The sequence below is a fragment of the Taurulus bubalis genome (genome assembly GCF_910589615.1).
Source record: "Taurulus bubalis genome assembly, chromosome: 3".
NCBI lineage: Eukaryota > Metazoa > Chordata > Actinopteri > Perciformes > Cottidae > Taurulus > Taurulus bubalis.
Window position 1 is genome coordinate 43,305,398 of NC_136591.1, and position 21,996 is coordinate 43,327,393.

Genomic DNA, 21,996 nt, shown 5'->3' on the forward strand with positions numbered 1-21,996 from the left:
GTCCCCCATCACTGTCCCCATCACTGTCCCCCAACGACTGTCCCCATCACTGTCCCCCAACGACTGTCCCCATCACTGTCCCCCAACGACTGTCCCCGTCACTGTCCCCAACGACTGTCCCCAACGACTGTCCCCATCACTGTCCCCCAACGACTGTCCCATCACTGTCCCCCAACGACTGTCCCATCACTGTCCCCCAACGACTGTCCCATCACTGTCCCCCAACGACTGTCCCCATCACTGTCCCCCATCACTGTCCCCATCACTGTCCCCAACGACTGTCCCCATCACTGTCCCCCAACGACTGTCCCCATCACTGTCCCCCAACGACTGTCCCCATCACTGTCCCCCAACGACTGTCCCCATCACTGTCCCCCAAGGACGGTCCCCATCACTGTCCCCAACGACTGTCCCCATCACTGTCCCCCAACGACTGTCCCCATCACTGTCCCACAACGACTGTCCCCATCACTGTCCCACAACGACTGTCCCCATCACCTATCCCTAGCGACTGTCCCCCAAACAACTGTCCCCATCACTGTCCCACAACGACTGTCCCCATCACCTATCCCTAGCGACTGTCCCCCATTACTGTCCCCCAAACGACTGTCCCTCCCAATGACTTCCCCCCCATTAGGACTGTCCCCCCTACTGTCCCCATTACTGCCCCCCCATTAATATAAACACAATGAAAGCTCCAGGTTATATAGACACAATGAAAGCTCCAGGTTATATAAACACAATGAAAGCTCCAGGTTATATAAACACAATGAAAGGTCCATGTTATATAAACACAATGAAAGCTCCAGGTTATATAAACACAATGAAAGCTCCATGTTATATAAACACAATGAAAGCTCCAGGTTATATAGACACAATGAAAGCTCCAGGTTATATAAACACAATGAAAGCTCCAGGTTATATAGACACAATGAAAGCTCCATGTTATATAAACACAATGAAAGCTCCAGGTTAAATAAACACACTGAAAGTGCCATGTTATATAAACACAATGAAAGATCCAGGATATATAGACACAATGAAAGCTCCAGGTTATATAAACACAATGAAAGCTCCAGGTTATATAGACACAATGAAAGCTCCATGTTATATAAACACAATGAAAGCTCCAGGTTAAATAAACACACTGAAAGTGCCATGTTATATAAACACAATGAAAGATCCAGGATATATAGACACAATGAAAGCTCCAGGTTATATAAACACACTGAAAGCTCATCTTATTTAGACAGAATGAAAGCTCCAGGTTATATAAACACAATGAAAGCTCCAGGTTATATAAACACACTTAAAGCTCCAGGTTATATAGACACAATGAAAGCTCCAGGTTATATAAGCACAATGAAAGCTCCATGTTATATAAACACAATGAAAGCTCCATGTTATATAAACACAATGAAAGGTCCAGGTTATATAGACTCACTGAAAGCTCCAGGTTATATAAACACAATGAAAGCTCCAGGTTATATAAACACAATGAAAGGTCCATGTTATATAAACACAATTAAAGCTCCAGGTTATATAAACACAATTAAAGCTCCAGGTTATATAAACACAATGAAAGCTCCAGGTTATATAAGCACAATGAAAGCTACAGGTTATATAAGCACAATGAAAGCTACAGGTTATATAAACACAATGAAAGCTCCATGTTATATAAACACAATTAAAGCTCCAGGTTATATAAACACAATTAAAGCTCCAGGTTATATAAACACAATGAAAGCTCCAGGTTATATAAACACAATTAAAGCTCCAGGTTATATAAACACAATGAAAGCTCCATGTTATATAAACACAATGAAAGATGCAGGTTATATAGACACAATGAAAGCTCCAGGTTATATAAACACAATGAAAGCTCCAGGTTATATAGACACAATGAAAGCTCCATGTTATATAAACACAATGAAAGCTCCAGGTTAAATAAACACACTGAAAGTGCCATGTTATATAAACACAATGAAAGATCCAGGATATATAGACACAATGAAAGCTCCAGGTTATATAAACACACTGAAAGCTCATCTTATTTAGACAGAATGAAAGCTCCAGGTTATATAAACACAATGAAAGCTCCAGGTTATATAAACACACTTAAAGCTCCAGGTTATATAGACACAATGAAAGCTCCAGGTTATATAAGCACAATGAAAGCTCCATGTTATATAAACACAATGAAAGCTCCATGTTGTATAAACACAATGAAAGCTCCAGGTTATATAGACTCACTGAAAGCTCCAGGTTATATAAACACAATGAAAGCTCCAGGTTATATAAACACAATGAAAGGTCCATGTTATATAAACACAATTAAAGCTCCAGGTTATATAAACACAATGAAAGCTCCAGGTTATATAAGCACAATGAAAGCTACAGGTTATATAAGCACAATGAAAGCTACAGGTTATATAAACACAATGAAAGCTCCATGTTATATAAACACAATTAAAGCTCCAGGTTATATAAACACAATTAAAGCTCCAGGTTATATAAACACAATGAAAGCTCCAGGTTATATAAACACAATTAAAGCTCCAGGTTATATAAACACAATGAAAGCTCCATGTTATATAAACACAATGAAAGATGCAGGTTATATAGACACAATGAAAGCTCCAGGTTATATAAACACAATGAAAGCTCCAGGTTATATAGACACAATGAAAGCTCCATGTTATATAAACACAATGAAAGATCCAGGATATATAGACACAATGAAAGCTCCAGGTTATATAAACACACTGAAAGCTCATCTTATTTAGACAGAATGAAAGCTCCAGGTTATATAAACACAATGAAAGCTCCAGGTTATATAAACACACTTAAAGCTCCAGGTTATATAGACACAATGAAAGCTCCAGGTTATATAAGCACAATGAAAGCTCCATGTTATATAAACACAATGAAAGCTCCATGTTATATAAACACAATGAAAGCTCCAGGTTATATAGACTCACTGAAAGCTCCAGGTTATATAAACACAATGAAAGCTCCAGGTTATATAAACACAATGAAAGGTCCATGTTATATAAACACAATTAAAGCTCCAGGTTATATAAACACAATTAAAGCTCCAGGTTATATAAACACAATGAAAGCTCCAGGTTATATAAGCACAATGAAAGCTACAGGTTATATAAGCACAATGAAAGCTACAGGTTATATAAACACAATGAAAGCTCCATGTTATATAAACACAATTAAAGCTCCAGGTTATATAAACACAATTAAAGCTCCAGGTTATATAAACACAATGAAAGCTCCAGGTTATATAAACACAATTAAAGCTCCAGGTTATATAAACACAATGAAAGCTCCATGTTATATAAACACAATGAAAGATGCAGGTTTTATAGACACAATGAAAGCTCCAGGTTATATAAACACAATGAAAGCTCCAGGTTATATAGACACAATGAAAGCTCCATGTTATATAAACACAATGAAAGCTCCAGGTTAAATAAACACACTGAAAGTGCCATGTTATATAAACACAATGAAAGATCCAGGATATATAGACACAATGAAAGCTCCAGGTTATATAAACACACTGAAAGCTCATCTTATTTAGACAGAATGAAAGCTCCAGGTTATATAAACACAATGAAAGCTCCAGGTTATATAAACACACTTAAAGCTCCAGGTTATATAGACACAATGAAAGCTCCAGGTTATATAAGCACAATGAAAGCTCCATGTTATATAAACACAATGAAAGCTCCATGTTGTATAAACACAATGAAAGCTCCAGGTTATATAGACTCACTGAAAGCTCCAGGTTATATAAACACAATGAAAGCTCCAGGTTATATAAACACAATGAAAGGTCCATGTTATATAAACACAATTAAAGCTCCAGGTTATATAAACACAATGAAAGCTCCAGGTTATATAAGCACAATGAAAGCTACAGGTTATATAAGCACAATGAAAGCTACAGGTTATATAAACACAATGAAAGCTCCATGTTATATAAACACAATTAAAGCTCCAGGTTATATAAACACAATTAAAGCTCCAGGTTATATAAACACAATGAAAGCTCCAGGTTATATAAACACAATTAAAGCTCCAGGTTATATAAACACAATGAAAGCTCCATGTTATATAAACACAATGAAAGATGCAGGTTATATAGACACAATGAAAGCTCCAGGTTATATAAACACAATGAAAGCTCCAGGTTATATAGACACAATGAAAGCTCCATGTTATATAAGCACAATGAAAGCTACAGGTTATATAAGCACAATGAAAGCTACAGGTTATATAAACACAATGAAAGCTCCATGTTATATAAACACAATGAAAGCTCCAGGTTATATAAACACAATGAAAGCTCCAGGTTATATAGACACAATGAAAGCTCCAGGTTATATAAACACAATGAAAGCTCCAGGTTATATAAACACAATGAAAGCTCCAGGTTATATAAACACAATGAAAGCTCCAGGTTATATAAACACAATGAAAGCTCCATGTTATATAAACACAATGAAAGCTCCAGGTTATATAAACACAATGAAAGCTCCAGGTTAAATAAACACACTGAAAGCGCCATGTTATATAAACACAATGAAAGATCCAGGTTATATAGACACAATGAAAGCTCCATGTTATATAAACACAATGAAAGATCCATGTTATATAAACACAATGAAAGCTCCAGGTTAAATAAACACACTGAAAGCGCCATGTTATATAAACACAATGAAAGATCCAGGTTATATAGACACAATGAAAGCTCCAGGTTATATAAACACAATTAAAGCTCCATGTTATATAAACACAATGAAAGCGCCATGTTATATAAACACAATGAAAGCTCCAGGTTATATAAACACAATGAAAGCTCCAGGTTATATAAACACAATGAAAGCTCCAGGTTATATAAACACAATGAAAGCTCCAGGTTATATAAGCACAATTAAAGCTCCATGTTATATAAACACAATGAAAGCTCCAGGTTATATAGACACAATGAAAGCTCCAGGTTATATAAGCACAATTAAAGCTCCATGTTATATAAACACAATGAAAGCGCCATGTTATATAAACACAATGAAAGCTCCAGGTTATATAAACACAATGAAAGCTCCAGGTTATATAAACACAATGAAAGCTCCATGTTATATAAACACAATGAAAGATCCAGGTTATATAGACAATGAAAGCTCCAGGTTATATAAACACACTGAAAGCGCCAGGTTATATAAACACAATGAAAGATCCATGTTATATAAACACAATGAAAGCTCCAGGTTAAATAAACACAATGAAAGCTCCATGTTATATAAACACAATGAAAGCTCCAGGTTATATAGACACAATGAAAGCTCCACGTTATATAAACACAATGAAAGCTCCAGGTTATATAAACACACTTAAAGCTCCAGGTTATATAGACACAATGAAAGCTCCATGTTATATAAACACAATGAAAGCTCCATGTTATATAAACACAATGAAAGCTCCATGTTATATAAACACAATGAAAGCTCCATGTTATATAAACACAATGAAAGATCCATGTTATATAAACACAATGAAAGATCCAGGTTATATAGACAATGAAAGATCCAGGTTATATAAACACACTGAAAGTGCCAGGTTATATAAACACAATGAAAGATCCATGTTATATAAACACAATGAAAGCTCCAGGTTAAATAAACACAATGAAAGCTCCATGTTATATAAACACAATGAAAGCTCCAGGTTATATAGACACAATGAAAGATCCAGGTTATATAGACAATGAAAGCTCCAGGTTATATAAACACACTGAAAGCGCCAGGTTATATAAACACAATGAAAGATCCATGTTATATAAACACAATGAAAGCTCCAGGTTAAATAAACACAATGAAAGCTCCATGTTATATAAACACAATGAAAGCTCCAGGTTATATAGACACAATGAAAGCTCCACGTTATATAAACACAATGAAAGCTCCAGGTTATATAAACACACTTAAAGCTCCAGGTTATATAGACACAATGAAAGCTCCATGTTATATAAACACAATGAAAGCTCCATGTTATATAAACACAATGAAAGCTCCATGTTATATAAACACAATGAAAGCTCCATGTTATATAAACACAATGAAAGATCCATGTTATATAAACACAATGAAAGATCCAGGTTATATAGACAATGAAAGATCCAGGTTATATAAACACACTGAAAGTGCCAGGTTATATAAACACAATGAAAGATCCATGTTATATAAACACAATGAAAGCTCCAGGTTAAATAAACACAATGAAAGCTCCATGTTATATAAACACAATGAAAGCTCCAGGTTATATAGACACAATGAAAGCTCCAGGTTATATAAACACACTTAAAGCTCCAGGTTATATAGACTCACTGTAAGCTCCAGGTCATATAAACACAATTACTGTGCAACCGGCGCCCCACTGTGTGGTCATTACAGACTGGGACAAAATGGACCTGGCCCACAGTGGAGGATTTTTATACAACCTTCCCCTGAAGAAACGGACTGCCGGCCTCCAGTGGAGGATTTTACATGGTGCTGTCGCCTCAAATGCTTTTATTTCTGTTCTTAACCCTTCTGTTCTGAGCCAGTGCCCCTTCTGCGACCTCCGGGAGACTATCTACCATGTTGTTACTGAGTGCAAGAGACTTTTTCTAGTTTCTTCACTCTTTTAACATTGTTTGTTTTGTCTTTTTAATGTGGTTTTTACTGAAAAGGTTTTTATCATGGGAGCTGCCTACAAGAAGATAGAAAAAGAAAAGTGGCAGCTCCTGAATTATCTTTCAGGAGAAGCAAAAATGTCTATTTATTTAAACAGAAAAGCCCGAGTGGAGAACAGGGAGGGGCAGGAGGCAGGAGGCAGGAGGCAGGAGACAGGAGACAGGAGGCAGGAGGCAGGAGACAGGAGACAGGAGACAGGAGACATGAGGCAGGAGGCAGGAGGCAGGAGACATGAGGCAGGAGGCAGGAGACAGGAGACAGGAGGCAGGAGGCAGGAGGCAGGAGGCAGGAGACAGGAGACAGGAGACAGGAGACAGGAGACATGAGACAGGAGGCAGGAGACAGGAGGCAAGGCAAGTTTATTTGTAGCACATTTCAACAACAAGGCGATTCAAAGTGCTTCACATAAAACCATTAAAAGCATCAAAACATAATGCAGATTTAAAAACAGTTAAGAAAACATTAAAACAGTCAAAAATAAAAGTAGAAAAAGCAACATAAAAAATAAAAGTTGAATAAAAGTTGCAGTGCAGTTTAAGAAATAAAATGCAGTAGTGAGATGCAGTAATTGAATCTGGTTCAGTTAAAGGCAGCAGCAAACAGAAAAGTCTTCAAAGTGGACTTAAAGGAGCTGAGGGTCTATGAGGGTCTATGAGGGTCTATGAGGGTCTATGAGGGTCTCACCTGCAGCTCTCAGGACCTTCTTCCAGATGTGTGGAGCAGAAAAGCTGAACGCTGCTTCTCCATGTTTAGTTCTGACTCTTGGAACAGAAAGTAGACTCGTCCCAGACGACCTGAGGGGCCGGGATGGTTCATAAGGTAGCAGCAGATCTCAAACATACTTAGGCCCTAAACCATTCAGTGCTTTATAAACCAGCAGCAGGATTTTAAAGTCAATTCTTTGTTTGACAGGGAGCCAGAGCAAAGACCTCAGAACTGGAGTGATGTGATCCACTTTCCTGGTCTTAGTGAGGACTCGAGCTGCAGCGTTCTGAATCAGCTGCAGCTTCCTGATTGACTTTTTACAGAGGCCTGTGAACACACCGTTACAGTAGTCAAGTCTCCTGAAGATAAATGGCCTGTGAACACACCGTTACAGTAGTCAAGTCTCCTGAAGATAAATGACCTGTTAACACACCGTTACAGTAGTCTACTGAAGATAAATGACCTGTGAACACACCGTTACAGTAGTCTAGTCTACTGAAGATAAATGACCTGTGAACACACCGTTACAGTAGTCAAGTCTACTGAAGATAAATGACCTGTGAACACACCGTTACAGTAGTCAAGTCTACTGAAGATAAATGACCTGTGAACACACCGTTACAGTAGTCTAGTCTCCTGGAGATAAATGACCTGTGAACACACCGTTACAGTAGTCAAGTCTACTGAAGATAAATGACCTGTGAACACACCGTTACAGTAGTCAAGTCTACTGAAGATAAATGACCTGTGAACACACCGTTACAGTAGTCAAGTCTACTGAAGATAAATGACCTGTGAACACACCGTTACAGTAGTCAAGTCTACTGAAGATAAATGACCTGTGAACACACCGTTACAGTAGTCAAGTCTACTGAAGATAATAATATAATATTTGTTGTTTTTCATAATCTGAGCCAGTGGAAGCATGTAGATGTTGAACAGAAGAGGCCCCAGTATTGAACCTTGGGGAACACCACATGTCATCCTAGTCAGCTCTGATGTGTAATTAGCTACCGACACAAAGTATTGTCGGTCCTTCAAGTAGGATTCAAACCAGTTAAGTGCTGCGCCAGAGAGTCCTACCCAGACTTCAGTCTGTCTAGTAGTATGTCATGATCAACCGTGTCGAATGCAGCACTGAGATCCAGTAACACTAAGACTGAGGTTCTGCCACTGTCTGTGTTTAAGTGGATGTCGTTGAAAACCTTCACAAGAGCAGTTTCAGTACTGTGGTGCTGACGAAAGCCGGACTGGAAGACATCGAAACAGTTATTTTCAGCTAAGAAGTTGTTCAGCTGTTGAAAAACCGCTTTTTCCATTATTTTACTTAAGAATGGGAGGTTTGATATTGGTCTATAGTCTTTCAATATTTCGGGGTCTAAACTAGCCTTCTTTAGAAGTGGTTTAATAACTGCAGTTTTTAGGGCTTGTGGGAAGACACCTGAGAGAAGGGATGTGTTTACAGTTTGTAAAAGATCAGCGGTCATGCAGTGTGAAATATTTTTGAAAAAGTGTGTTGGTAGAATATCCAAGCAGCAGGAGGATGTGTTCAGATGTTGTATAATGCTTCTAGGCTTCTTTGGTTAAGTGAGTGAAATTGTGTCATGATATTTGAATGGATGCTATTTAAAGATGGGGACAACACATATCCTGTGGTTGGTGTGGAGCCACCGACTGCTTGTCTAATTCTCTGAATTTTATCAGCAAAATAGGAGGCAAATTGATTGCATGTCCAGGTGGATTGGAGCGTAGCCGTTACCGACACCGGAGGGTTTGTTAGCCTGTCCACGGTAGCAAATAAGGCGCGTGTATTGTTTTTGTTTTTGGTTATGATGTCAGAGAAGAAGGCCTGTCTTGCATTTCTAAGTTCCAAATTATAATTGTGAAGTCTCTCTTTATAGATACCACAGTGAACCTGGAGATTAGTTTTTCGACACCTGCGTTCAGCTTTCCGACACTCTCTTTTCTCTATTCTGACATTCTAACATTTATTCTATTCTATTCTCTATTCTAACATTTTTAACTTTAGAATTGAAGCCATCCACAAGCTCATTGACTGAGATGCAAGAGAGGGCTGGTGTGGAGCAGAACTTCTGAATAAATAGTTCACTGGTGTTTTCAGTGACGTAACGCTTTGTCACAACCTTGGTTTGGACATTTATGTGTAGAGAGATTGCACTCAAAGAAAACACAGGACTGATCAGAGAGTGCAACATCCGTCACAGCAACCTGGGAAATGTCCAGACCTTTGGTGATGATTAGGTCTAGAGTGCCCCTTGTTGTGGGTGGGACCGGCTACATGCTGAGTCAGATCATAGTTATCAAGGACACCACATAGCTCTATAGACTCTCTGTCCTGGGGATTATCAACATGGATATTAAAATCACCAATAATGACAACACAATCAAAATCAATACAGATTATAGACAGCAGTTCAGTAAACTCATCAAAGAAGGTTGCACAGTATTTAGGTGGTCTGTAAATGTTGAGGAATAAAACTTGCGTGGAATTGAGAGCCACATATTCAAAGGAAGTAAAATGACCAAAAGACATCTGCTAGCATTGAAGAGACTCATTATATAAAATAGCAACTCCACCTCCTTTCTCATGCGCTCTTGTTTCACTCATGAAACTGAAGTTGGGAGGTGTTGCTTCAATAAGAACAGCTGCACTGTTATCTTGGTCTAACCAAGTTTTGGTTAAAAACAAAAAATCAAGTTTGTGCCTAATAATGAAATCATTGATTACAAATGTTTTTCCTGACAGAGACCTGACATTTAATAAAGCTAAGTTTAATGTGTTTAAAACTATATTTGCCCTATTTCTTTGGACAGGCTGACGAGGAATGAATGTTAAATTGGATACATTTGCAGATTTACTAATGTTTCTTTGCAGCCTCACCTTTCCTTTTCGATAAGTCAGGAGGCAGGAGGCAGGAGGCAGGAGACAGGAGGCAGGAGGCAGGAGGCAGGAGGCAGGAGGCAGGAGGCAGGAGGACAGGGTAGTCTGGCTGTGCAACATCAGGGCCAGACTCTGGCTACAGTTCTGTTTTTATTGGCACATTGGAGACTTAGACGCTTTTAACACTCTGGGGTCTGGGGTCATTTTCTCGATTTTACATAATTTTTAAATTTCCCTTTTTAAAGTCACTTGCATATGATACATACATGTGTTGTATATCAAAAATTACAGAACAATCTCAGCTATCTATATAATGAGGCACCATTGTCCCAAGGCACAAGTGTAAAGAGAAAATATGACTAAAGCTGAACAATTTACTGTTGATTTTGGACATTTTTCATATTCGTTGTGAAAACATAACTTTACTCATGTGGTATATCGGTTTTGGTGATGGAAATTGGTTTACCAAAGTCTTAGGTTCACAACAGCAGTGGAATATATGAATAAAATGGTCGACAGCATTTAGTAGTGTTTCCTCAGAACCCTCTTTTATCAGACCATTGCCTTATAACTTTTGAGTTTATACTACCGGAGTGTACAGCGTTAGGCAAGAGTTTTTACACCAGATGTCTAACTGACGGTGTTGTTGCTAGATTTAAGGAAGCGATTCCTTCTGTATTTGATTCATTAGCATGTCTCAATATAACAGAGGACTCCTGTGCTAACTTTACTCCCTCCCAGATTGATCAGCTCGTCGATGGTGCTACTGGCTCATTGAGAGTGACACTGGACTCGATAGCCCCTCTATAACCAGTTGTGTGACTTTTTACATAACAATAGTTTGTTTGAGGAGTTTCAGTCAGGATTTAGAAAGCATCATAGCACAGAGACACTAGTGACAATTACTAATGACCTTCTAGTTGCATCAGATAGGGGACTTGTCTCTGTTCTGGTCTTGTTAGACCTTAGTGCTGATAAAGGACTTGTCTCTGTACTGGTCTTGTTAGACCTTAGTGCTGATAAAGGACTTGTCTCTGTACTGGTCTTGTTAGACATTAGTGCTGATAAAGGACTTGTCTCGGTTCTGGTCTTGTTAGACCTTAGTGCTGATAAAGGACTTGTCTCTGGTCTTGTTAGACATTAGTGCTGATAAAGGACTTGTCTCTGGTCTTGTTAGACATTAGTGCTGATAAAGGACTTGTCTCGGTTCTGGTCTTGCTAGACATTAGTGCTGATAAAGGACTTGTCTCTGGTCTTGTTAGACATTAGTGCTGATAAAGGACTTGTCTCTGGTCTTGTTAGACATTAGTGCTGATAAAGGACTTGTCTCTGTTCTGGTCTTGTTAGAACTTAGTGCTGATAAAGGACTTGTCTCTGTACTGGTCTTGTTAGACCTTAGTGCTGATAAAGGACTTGTCTCTGTACTGGTCTTGTTAGACATTAGTGCTGATAAAGGACTTGTCTCTGGTCTTGTTAGACATTAGTGCTGATAAAGGACTTGTCTCTGTTCTGGTCTTGTTAGACCTTAGTGCTGATAAAGGACTTGTCTCTGTACTGGTCTTGTTAGAACTTAGTGCTGATAAAGGACTTGTCTCTGGTCTGGTCTTGTTAGAACTTAGTGCTGATAAAGGACTTGTCTCTGTTCTGGTCTTGTTAGAACTTAGTGCTGATAAAGGACTTGTCTCTGTACTGGTCTTGTTAGACCTTAGTGCTGATAAAGGACTTGTCTCTGTACTGGTCTTGTTAGACCTTAGTGCTGATAAAGGACTTGTCTCTGTACTGGTCTTGTTAGACCTTAGTGCTGATAAAGGACTTGTCTCTGTTCTGGTCTTGTTAGACCTTAGTGCTGATAAAGGACTTGTCTCTGTACTCGTCTTGTTAGACCTTAGTGCTGATAAAGGACTTGTCTCTGTTCTGGTCTTGTTGGACCTTAGCGCTGATAAAGGACTTGTCTCTGTTCTGGTCTTGTTAGACCTTAGTGCAGCATTTGACACCATTGACCATGACATCTTATTACAGAGGCTAGACCAGTGGGTTGATTGGTATTAAAGGTACAGCACTAAGCTGGCCTGCAACTTCCTGCTGCTGAACTCGGACAAGACTGAAGTTATTTTACTCGGCCCAGAACACCTCAGAAGTCAAGTATCTGATGATATGGTTTCTCTGGATGGCATCGCTTTGGCATCTACCACCACCGAAGGAATCTCAGAGTTATTTTTGACCACGACCTGTCCTTTGGCTCCCATGTGAAACAGATCTCAAGGACCGCCTTTTTTCACCTACGGAACATCTCAAAGATCCGGCACATCCTGTCTCAAAGTGATGCAGAAACATTGATTCACACATTTGTTACCTCAAGACTGGATTACTGTAACTCCGTCTTATCAGGCTGCTCCGGTAAATCCCTTGGATCTCTCCAATTGATCCAGAATGCTGCAGCTCGTGTACTAACGAGGACGCGGAAAAGAGATCACATTACTCCTGTACTAGCTGCTCTCCACTGGCTTCCTGTAAGATTGAGAATCATATTTAAAATCCTTCTCCTTACCTACAAAGCCTTAACTGGTGATGCACCATCATATCTTAAGGACCTTTTAGTGCCATATTACCCCACGAGAGCATTACGCTCACTGAATGCAGGGTTACTTGTGGTTACCAGAGTGTTAAAAAGTAGGTTGGGGGCTAGAGCTTTCAGTTATCGGGCTCCTCTTCTGTGGAATCAGCTTCCACTTTCAGTTTGGGGGCAGACAGTCACCTCATTTAAGAGTAGACTTAAGACTTTCCTCTTTGATAGCGCTTATAGTTAGGGCTGTTTCAGGCTTATAGCTAGGGCTGTTTCAGGCTTATAGTTAGGGCTGTTTCAGGTTTATATTTAGGGCTGTTTCAGGTTTATAGTTAGGGCTGTTTCAGGCTTATAGTTAGGGCTGTTTCAGGTTTATAGTTAGGGCTGTTTCAGGCTTATAGTTAGGGCTGTTTCAGGTTTATAGTTAGGGCTGTTTCAGGCTTATAGTTAGAGCTGTTTCAGGCTTATAGTTAGGGCTGTTTCAGGTTTATAGTTAGAGCTGTTTCAGGCTTATAGTTAGGGCTGGTTCAGGTTTATAGTTAGGGCTGTTTCAGACTTATAGTTAGGGCTGGTTCAGGTTTATAGTTAGGGCTGTTTCAGGCTTATAGTTAGAGCTGTTTCAGGCTTATAGTTAGGGCTGTTTCAGGTTTATAGTTAGGGCTGTTTCAGGCTTATAGTTAGAGCTGTTTCAGACTTATAGTTAGGGCTGGCTCAGGTTTGCCCTGGTCCAGCCCCTAGATATGCTGCTATAGGCCTAGACTGCTGGGGGACATCTTAGGATACAACTAACCCTCCGAGGATAACTTGTATTTGTGATGTTGGGCTATATAAAATAAACTGAAATGAATTGAATTAAATAAATGTCAAAAACCAAATTTATTATTATATGGTAGGGATGATGAGCTGTGGCTGGCTTTGAGGCCTGCTATGGTGATGTGTTGGCAGGCAGACGGACTGGAGACTGCTGCAGCTGCATGTTGTCCTCTGGACCCTCGCAGCTCTGAATCCACTCTGTAAAATACATTAATACAAGTCAGTATGAGTTCACTGAAATAAAGTTAACGGTGATAGGGGCAACAATTGATTACTCACCGTTCAGTCTCACAGAAACGCTGTAGCCAGCTATCTGGCCCGTTAGCTCCGGCTAGCTCCTTGTTAGCGAATCCTTCAGGCAATGAAGCTGCGCCGTCTGTCCCCTTCAATATAGCTTTGCTCAGGACTCTTTGCTTGGCATCTTCTGACTCACACTGAAGCTTTGCACACGTCGTAAGACACGTCCATGTTTAGATGCTCAGACGCGGAAGTGGAAACCATATCCACCAGATTTGAAACCATATCTCTGTGACTTATTATTGCTAAGATCTAATGTTATTAAAAACATAAACGTCTGCCGCCGCTTCGAAGCGGGCCCCAAAGGGTTAACCAACGTTGGTGTTTTAATGATACCGTTTGTTCTGTTGTTGACGAGGAATTGGTGTTTGCACAAGTTTTTGCCAGATAGATTATGTGTGTGATTTTAACGCATTCGCACTTTACCTGTAGAAATTGGAAAAATTATAAACATGTAAATAAAGTGTTTTTGAAAAATCCCCCCAAAAATCTCTCACTTCTTTCTTTCTCTCACTTCTTCAGTCTTTGTGGTTCTGGTCCAGTCTTTGTGGTTCTGGGTCTTTGTGGTTCTGGTCCAGTCTTTGTGGTTCTGGTCCAGTCTTTGTGGTTCTGGTGGTGACGGATGAGGAACAATCTGCTCCATCACGCTAACCCTTAACTGTGTTGATCAAACACCTGGGAATTCTGCATGAAACCTTTAAGGCGATAGTCATATTTTCCTAAACTGATCTTTATTTATCTATTTTTAATATCATGTAATGACACGTTAAAGTATTTTTTTAAACAACAAACTTATTTGCATACTTTGAAAGACTTTGTCTTACTTTCAGTTGGGACCAATCCACTCAACTGTTTCCTTGCTCCATGGTAACTAACCTTTTTTATATTAATATTCCTCGGTCCCTGTGTTTCTATACGTGCTTTAAGACCAAATGAAGGCCATGAAACCACTTCAGAACCACAGCACGACACAGAAAGACATTCTGTGTGTGTGTGGAGCAGTGTGTGTGGAGCAGTGTGTGTGGAGCAGTGTGTGTGTGGAGCAGTGTGTGTGGAGCAGTGTGTGTGTGTGGAGCAGTGTGTGTGGAGCAGTGTGTGTGGAGCAGTGTGTGTGTGTGGAGCAGTGTGTGTGGAGCAGTGTGTGTGTGGAGCAGTGTGTGTGTGGAGCAGTGTGTGTGTGGAGCAGTGTGTGTGTGGAGCAGTGTGTGTGTGGAGCAGTGTGTGTGTGGAGCAGTGTGTGTGGAGCAGTGTGTGTGTGGAGCAGTGTGTGTGGAGCAGTGTGTGTGGAGCAGTGTGTGTGTGGAGCAGTGTGTGTGTGTGTGGAGCAGTGTGTGTGGAGCAGTGTGTGTGTGTGGAGCAGTGTGTGTGGAGCAGTGTGTGTGTGTGGAGCAGTGTGTGTGGAGCAGTGTGTGTGTGGAGAGCAGTGTGTGTGTGGAGCAGTGTGTGTGTGGAGCAGTGTGTGTGGAGCAGTGTGTGTGTGGAGCAGTGTGTGTGTGTGTGGAGCAGTGTGTGTGTGGAGCAGTGTGTGTGTGGAGCAGTGTGTGTGGAGCAGTGTGTGTGTGGAGCAGTGTGTGTGTGTGGAGCAGTGTGTGTGGAGCAGTGTGTGTGTGTGGAGCAGTGTGTGTGGAGCAGTGTGTGTGTGTGTGGAGCAGTGTGTGTGGAGCAGTGTGTGTGTGGAGCAGTGTGTGTGTGTGGAGCAGTGTGTGTGTGTGGAGCAGTGTGTGTGGAGCAGTGTGTGTGTGTAGAGCAGTGTGTGTGTGGAGCAGTGTGTGTGTGGAGCAGTGTGTGTGGAGCAGTGTGTGTGGAGCAGTGTGTGTGTGGAGCAGTGTGTGTGGAGCAGTGTGTGTGGAGCAGTGTGTGTGTGTGTGGAGCAGTGTGTGTGGAGCAGTGTGTGTGTGTGGAGCAGTGTGTGTGGAGCAGTGTGTGTGTGTGGAGCAGTGTGTGTGGAGCAGTGTGTGTGGAGCAGTGTGTGTGTGGAGCAGTGTGTGTGTGTGGAGCAGTGTGTGTGGAGCAGTGTGTGTGGAGCAGTGTGTGTGTGGAGCAGTGTGTGTGGAGCAGTGTGTGTGGAGCAGTGTGTGTGTGGAGCAGTTTGTGTGTGGAGCAGTGTGTGTGTGGAGCAGTGTGTGTGGAGCAGTGTGTGTGTGTGGAGCAGTGTGTGTGTGTGGAGCAGTGTGTGTGTGGAGCAGTGTGTGTGTGGAGCAGTGTGTGTGGAGCAGTGTGTGTGTGTGGAGCAGTGTGTGTGTGTGGAGCAGTGTGTGTGTGTGGAGCAGTGTGTGTGGAGCAGTGTGTGTGTGTGGAGCAGTGTGTGTGGAGCAGTGTGTGTGTGGAGCAGTGTGTGTGTGGAGCAGTGTGTGTGTGTGGAGCAGTGTGTGTGGAGCAGTGTGTGTGTGGAGCAGTGTGTGTGTGGAGCAGTGTGTGTGGAGCAGTGTGTGTGTGGAGCAGTGTGTGTGTGTGTGGAGCAGTGTGTGTGTGGAGCAGTGTGTGTGTGGAGCAGTGTGTGTGTGTGGAGCAGTGTGTGTGGAGCAGTGTGTGTGTGTGGAGCAGTGTGTGTGGAGCAGTGTGTGTGTGTGTGGAGCAGTGTGTGTGGAGCAGTGTGTGTGTGGAGCAGTGTGTGTGTGTGGAGCAGTGTGTGTGTGTGGAGCAGTGTGTGTGGAGCAGTGTGTGTGTGTGTGTGTGGAGCAGTGTGTGTGGAGCAGTGTGTGTGTGTGTGTGGAGCAGTGTGTGTGGAGCAGTGTGTGTGGAGCAGTGTGTGTGTGGAGCAGTGTGTGTGGAGCAGTGTGTGTGTGGAGCAGTGTGTGTGGAGCAGTGTGTGTGTGGAGCAGTGTGTGTGTGGAGCAGTGTGTGTGGAGCAGTGTGTGTGTGTGTGGAGCAGTGTGTGTGTGTGTGGAGCAGTGTGTGTGTGTGTGGAGCAGTGTGTGTGTGGAGCAGTGTGTGTGTGTGGAGCAGTGTGTGTGGAGCAGTGTGTGTGTGTGTGTGGAGCAGTGTGTGTGGAGCAGTGTGTGTGTGGAGCAGTGTGTGTGGAGCAGTGTGTGTGGAGCAGTGTGTGTGTGGAGCAGTGTGTGTGGAGCAGTGTGTGTGTGGAGCAGTGTGTGTGGAGCAGTGTGCGTGTGGAGCAGTGTGTGTGGAGCAGTGTGTGTGGAGCAGTGTGTGTGTGGAGCAGTGTGTGTGTGGAGCAGTGTGTGTGGAGCAGTGTGTGTGTGGAGCAGTGTGTGTGGAGCAGTGTGTGTGTGTGGAGCAGTGTGTGTGTGTGTGTGGAGCAGTGTGTGTGTGGAGCAGTGTGTGTGTGGAGCAGTGTGTGTGTGTGGAGCAGTGTGTGTGGAGCAGTGTGTGTGGAGCAGTGTGTGTGTGGAGCAGTGTGTGTGTGTGGAGCAGTGTGTGTGTGGAGCAGTGTGTGTGGAGCAGTGTGTGGGTGGAGCAGTGTGTGTGTGGAGCAGTGTGTGTGGAGCAGTGTGTGGGTGGAGCAGTGTGTGTGTGTGGAGCAGTGTGTGTGTGGAGCAGTGTGTGTGGAGCAGTGTGTGGGTGGAGCAGTGTGTGTGTGGAGCAGTGTGTGTTTAGCAGTGTGTGTGGAGCAGTGTGTGTTTAGCAGTGTGTGTGGAGCAGTGTGTGTGTGGAGCAGTGTGTGTGGAGCAGTGTGTGTGTGGAGCAGTGTGTGTGTGGAGCAGTGTGTGTGGAGCAGTGTGTGTGTGTGGAGCAGTGTGTGTGTGGAGCAGTGTGTGTTTAGCAGTGTGTGTGGAGCAGTGTGTGTGTGGAGCAGTGTGTGTGGAGCAGTGTGTGTGTGTGGAGCAGTGTGTGTGTGGAGCAGTGTGTGTTTAGCAGTGTGTGTGGAGCAGTGTGTGTGTGGAGCAGTGTGTGTGGAGCAGTGTGTGTGTGGAGCAGTATGTGTGTGGAGCAGTGTGTGTGGAACAGTGTGTGTGTGGAGCAGTGTGTGTGTGGAGCAGTGTGTGTAGAGCAGTGTGTGTGTGGAACAGTGTGTGTGTGTGGAGCAGTGTGTGTTTAGCAGTGTGTGTGGAGCAGTGTGTGTTTAGCAGTGTGGGTGGAGCAGTGTGTGTGTGGAGCAGTGTGTGTGGAGCAGTGTGTGTGGAGCAGTGTGTGTGTGGAGCAGTGTGTATGGAGCAGTGTGTGTGTTTAGCAGTGTGTGTGGAGCAGTGTGTGTGTTTAGCAGTGTGTGTGGAGCAGTGTGTGGGTGGAGCAGTGTGTGTGGAGCAGTGTGTGGGTGGAGCAGTGTGTGGGTGGAGCAGTGTGTGTTTAGCATTGTGTGTGGAGCAGTGTGTGTGTGGAGCAGTGAACCAGGAAGTGTTGCAGTTTTTGAACCAGGAAGTGTTGTAGTTATTGAACCAGGAAGTGTGTAGTCTTTGAACCAGGAAGTGTTGTAGTTATTGAACCAGGAAGTGTGTAGTCTTTGAACCAGGAAGTGTTGTAGTTATTGAACCAGGAAGTGTTGTAGTTATTGAACCAGGAAGTGTGTAGTCTTTGAACCAGGAAGTGTTGTAGTTATTGAACCAGGAAGTGTTGTAGTCTTTGAACCAGGAAGTGTTGTAGTTATTTAACCAGGAAGTGTGTAGTCTTTGAACCAGGAAGTGTTGTAGTCATTGAACCAGGACGTGTTGTAGTCTTTGAACCAGGAAGTGTTGTAGTTATTGAACCAGGAAGTGTGTAGTCTTTGAACCAGGAAGTGTTGTAGTTATTGAACCAGGAAGTGTTGTAGTTATTGATCCAGGAAGTGTTGTAGTCTTTGAACCAGGAAGTGTTGTAGTTATTGAACCAGGAAGTGTGTTGTCTTTGAACCAGGAAGTGTTGTAGTTATTGAACCAGGAAGTGTTGTAGTCATTGAACCAGGAAGTGTTGTAGTCTTTGAACCAGGAAGTGTTGTAGTCATTGAACCAGGAATTGTTGTAGTCCTTGAACCAAGAAGTGTTGTAGTTATTGAACCAGGAAGTGTTGTAGTTATTGAACCAGGAAGTGTTGTAGTTATTTAACCAGGAAGTGTGTAGTCTTTGAACCAGGAAGTGTTGTAGTCATTGAACCAGGACGTGTTGTAGTCTTTGAACCAGGAAGTGTTGTAGTTATTGAACCAGGAAGTGTGTAGTCTTTGAAACAGGAAGTGTTGTAGTTATTGAACCAGGAAGTGTTGTAGTTATTGATCCAGGAAGTGTTGTAGTCTTTGAACCAGGAAGTGTTGTAGTTATTGAACCAGGAAGTGTGTTGTCTTTGAACCAGGAAGTGTTGTAGTTATTGAACCAGGAAGTGTTGTAGTTATTGAACCAGGAAGTGTTGTAGTTATTGAACCAGGAAGTGTTGTAGTCATTGAACCAGGAAGTGTTGTAGTCTTTGAACCAGGAAGTGTTGTAGTCTTTGAACCGGGAAGTGTTGTAGTCATTGAACCAGGAATTGTTGTAGTCATTGAACCAGGAAGTGTTGTAGTCTTTGAACCAGGAAGTGTTGTAGTCTTTGAACCGGGAAGTGTTGTAGTCTTTGAACCAGGAAGTGTTGTAGTCATTGAACCAGGAAGTGTTGTAGTTATTGGACCCCTACAGACTTTCGTTTCTTAGTTTTTTATTGTCGGTTCACCACGAGGAACCTTTCAGGCAGGAGAAATCAACCAATCACAGAGAAGTATCATACGACATCATACAGCAGGACGATCTGATTGGTCACTCTTTAGTGGAGGGGTGTGTCCAGGTGGCAAGACAAGAGTGATTGACAGGTGAGGAAACGGCTGTGGGCCTGTATGTCACATGGCCTGGTTGTCATGGTAACAGTTAATCGTGAACAAAGACAAACAAAAAAACACGTCACGGCTTCCTAAGTTATTCACCAACGAATCCTACATATATAAAATAACATATATATATAATAACATATACAAAATAATATATATATAATAATAAACTAACGCAGACAAAAGAAACGACACGGGGACTAAAGCTAGCATCTGATTGGCCCTGAACTGGTTCCTGTAGTGGTCTCTGAACTGGTCCCTGAACTGGTCCCTGAACTGGTTCCTGTAGTGGTCTCTGAACTGGTCCCTGAACTGGTCCCTGAACTGGTTCCTGTAGTGGTCTCTGAACTGGTTCCTGTTGTGGTCTCTGAACTGGTTCCTGTAGTGGTCCCTGAACTGGTTTCTGTAGTGGTCCCTGAACTGGTTCCTGTTGTGGTTCCTGAACTGGTTCCTGTTGTGGTTCCTGAACTGGTTCCTGTTGTGGTCCCTGAACTGGTTCCTGTTGTGGTCCCTGAACTGGTTCCTGTTGTGGTTCCTGAACTGGTTCCTGTTGTGGTTCCTGTTGTGGTCCCTGAACTGGTTCCTGTTGTGGTCCCTGAACTGGTTCCTGAACTGGTTCCTGGTGTGGTCCCTGAACTGGTTCCTGAACTGGTTCCTGGTGTGGTCCCTGAACTGGTTCCTGGTGTGGTCCCTGAACTGGTTCCTGTTGTGGTCCCTGAACTGGTTCCTGTTGTGGTCCCTGAACTGGTCCCTGAACTGGTTCCTGGTGTGGTCCCTGAACTGGTTCCTGGTGTGGTCCCTGAACTGGTTCCTGGTGTGGTCCCTGAACTAGTTCCTGAACTGGTTCCTGGTGTGGTCCCTGAACTGGTTCCTGGTGTGGTCCCTGAACTGGTTCCTGGTGTGGTCCCTGAACTAGTTCCTGAACTGGTTCCTGGTGTGGTCCCTGAACTGGTTCCTGGTGTGGTCCCTGAACTGGTTCCTGGTGTGGTCCCTGAACTGGTTCCTGGTGTGGTCCCTGAACTGGTTCCTGGTGTGGTCCCTGAACTAGTTCCTGAACTGGTTCCTGGTGTGGTCCCTGAACTGGTTCCTGTTGTGGTCTCTGAACTGGTTCCTGTTGTGGTCCCTGAACTGGTTCCTGTTGTGGTCTCTGAACTGGTTCCTGGTGTGGTCCCTGAACTGGTTCCTGGTGTGGTCCCTGAACTGGTTCCTGGTGTGGTCCCTGAACTAGTTCCTGAACTGGTTCCTGGTGTGGTCCCTGAACTGGTTCCTGTTGTGGTCTCTGAACTGGTTCCTGTTGTGGTCCCTGAACTGGTTCCTGTTGTGGTCTCTGAACTGGTTCCTGGTGTGGTCCCTGAACTGGTTCCTGGTGTGGTCCCTGAACTGGTGTGTGGGAACCCCCCACCCCAAACAACCAATGAAACATAAATAACCAAAACAAATAAATAAGCAATAAATAAGTAATAAATAAGTAATGAATAGGTAATAAATAAGTAATGAATAGGTAATAAATAAGTAATAAATAAGTAATGAATAGGTAATACAATGTGACATGAATACAAACACTCTCCAGCTGATTGATCAATAATTTGGTTTTGATTGATTTGACGACGGAGGTGAAGGTCACCTGTGGGCCGTCCTCAGTGACATCACAGGTCACCTGTGGGCCTTCCTCAGTGAAATCACAGGTCACCTGTGGGCCTTCCTCAGTGACATCACAGGTCACCTGTGGGCCTTCCTCAGTGACATCACAGGTCACCTGTGGGCCGTCCTCAGTGACATCACAGCGTGTGTGCGTGCTGATTGGTCGGTTCCTGTGTGTTTAAGTTCAGCTGTCGAGGATCAGAAATAGAAAACGACTACTGGGACAAAGATCAAAGGTCCTAACACTTAGAAAGACTGTGTGTGTCCGTGTGCGTGTGTGTGCGTGTATCTATGTGTGTGTGTCTGTGTGTGTGCGTGTGTGCGTGTGTCTGTGTGCGTGTATCTATGTGTGTGTGTCAGTGTGTGCGTGTATCTGTGTGTGTATGTCTGAGTGCATGTGTCTATTTGTCTGTGTGTGGCTGTGTGTGTGTCTCTGTGTGCGTGTGTGTCTGTTTGTGCGTGTCTGTGTCTATGTGCGTCTGTGTGTGTATGTGTGTCTCTGTGTGTGTGTGTCTCTGTGTCTGTCTGTGTGCGTGTGTGTGTGTGTGTGTGTGTGTGTGTGTGTGTGTGTGTGTGTGTGTGTGTGTGTGTGTGTGTATGCGTGTGT